Source organism: Oncorhynchus gorbuscha, linkage group LG16 (genome assembly GCF_021184085.1).
Source record: "Oncorhynchus gorbuscha isolate QuinsamMale2020 ecotype Even-year linkage group LG16, OgorEven_v1.0, whole genome shotgun sequence".
Taxonomy (NCBI): Eukaryota; Metazoa; Chordata; class Actinopteri; order Salmoniformes; family Salmonidae; genus Oncorhynchus; species Oncorhynchus gorbuscha.
Window position 1 is genome coordinate 98,198,799 of NC_060188.1, and position 2,226 is coordinate 98,201,024.

The window sequence follows — 2,226 nt, forward strand, 5'->3', positions numbered from 1 at the left end:
ATTATGGGTACGAATTCAAACATGTCCACCTCTTTTGTTGAATCAGAGGGTATATTTATTACAAAACCACACGACATCGGAAAACTACTTTTAATGAATATTTTACAGGCAAAGTGGACAAGTTGAGGAATGTTATGATTCCAACTGATGGCTCCATGCCATATACCCTGATAACAGATTGTATCATGGGAGGAGAGGCAATGCAGGTTTGTTTTTCATCAGGTAGAAAGGGCTGTTGTCTCTTTCGGATGACAAGTCACCTGGTACAGATAATCTAGGTATCCAAATTGTTTAGAGTATCAAATATCTACCCCAATCTCTCATATTCTTAATAAGTGCTTGATGGGGTGTGCCTAGAAGCCTGGAAAGAGTCAAAGGTTATTCCACTACCTAAGTGTAAAAAAAATCTGCATTCACTGGTCAATTATTGTATGAAATTGTATCTGTACAAATCTGTGATGTCACACTGTGTTATGTCACCCAGTAGATATGGGAGTTTATCAAACTTGTTTTCAAATGATTTGTGTGTCTGTGTAATCTGAGGGAAATATGTCTCTCTAATATGGTCATACATTTGGCAGGAGGTTAGGAAGTGCAGCTCAGTGTCCACCTCATTTTGTGGGCAGTGTGCAGCATAGCCTGTCTTCTCTTGAGAGCCAAGTCTTCCCTACGGTGGCCTTTCTCAATAGCAAGGCTATGCTCACTCGAGTCTGTACATAATCACAGCTTGTTTTTCATTTGTGGTCAGTCACAGTGGCCACTGTGTACTCTCTGTTTAGGACCAAGTAGCATTCTAGGTTGCTCGTTTTCTTTTGTTAATTCTTTCCATGTGTCAAGTAATTATCTTTTGTTTTCTCATGATTTGGTTGGGTCTAATTGTGATGCTGTCCTGGGGCTCTGTGGGGTCTGTTTGTGTTTGTGAACAGAGCCCCAGGACCAGATTGCTTAGGGGACTCTTCTCCAGGTTCATCTCTCTGCAGGCGATGGCTTTGTTATGGAAGGTTTGGCGAATAGCTTCCTTTTAGGTGGTTGTAGAATTTAACGACTCTTCCTGGATTTTGATAGTTAGTGGGGATCGGCCTAATTCTGCTCTGCATGTTGGTATGTCTAATTTTATATTTCCTTTTGATGGCGTGAAGGCCCTTCTTGCCTTGTCTCTCAGATCATTCGCAGCTTTGTGGAAGTTACTCTGTGCCGGCGGATGTTTAGGCTGAGGTATGTATAGTTTCTTGTGTGCTCTAGAGCAGTGGTTCCCAAACAGTTTATAGTCCTGTTCCCCTTCAAACATTCAACTCCCAGCTGTGTACCCCCTCTAGCACCAGGGTCAGCTGCATTCTCTAGCACCAGGGTCAGCGCATTCTCTAGCACCAGGGTCAGCGTACCCCCTATAGCACCAGGGTCAGCGTACCCCCTCTAGCACCAGGGTCAGCTGTACCTCCTCTAGCACCAGGGTCAGCTGTACCTCCTCTAGCACCAGGGTCAGCTGTACCCCCTCTAGCACCAGGGTCAGCGTACCCCCTCTAGCACCAGGGTCAGCGTAACCCCTCTAGCACCAGGGTCAGCGTACCCCCTCTAGCACCAGGGTCAGCGTACCCCCTCTAGCACCAGGGTCAGCTGTACCCCCTCTAGCACCAGGGTCGCTGTACCTCCTCTAGCACCAGGGTCAGCTGTACCCCCTCTAGCACCAGGGTCAGCGTACCCCCTCTAGCACCAGGGTCAGCGTACCCCCTCTAGCACCAGGGTCAGCGTACCCCCTCTAGCACCAGGGTCAGCTGTACCCCCTCTAGCACCAGGGTCAGCTGTACCCCCTCTAGCACCAGGGTCAGCTGTACCCCCTCTAGCACCAGGGTCAGCTGTACCCCCTCTAGCACCAGGGTCAGCTGTACCCCCTCTAGCACCAGGGTCAGCTGTACCCCCTCTAGCACCAGGGTCAGCGTACCCCCTCTAGCACCAGGGTCAGCTGTACCTCCTCTAGCACCAGGGTCAGCTGTACCTCCTCTAGCACCAGGGTCAGCTGTACCTCCTCTAGCACCAGGGTCAGCTGTACCCCCTCTAGCACCAGGGTCAGCGTACCCCCTCTAGCACCAGGGTCAGCGTACCCCCTCTAGCACCAGGGTCAGCGTACCCCCTCTAGCACCAGGGTCAGCGTACCCCCTCTAGCACCAGGGTCAGCTGTACCCCCTGTAGCACCAGGGTCAGCTGTACCTCCTCTAGCACCAGGGTCAG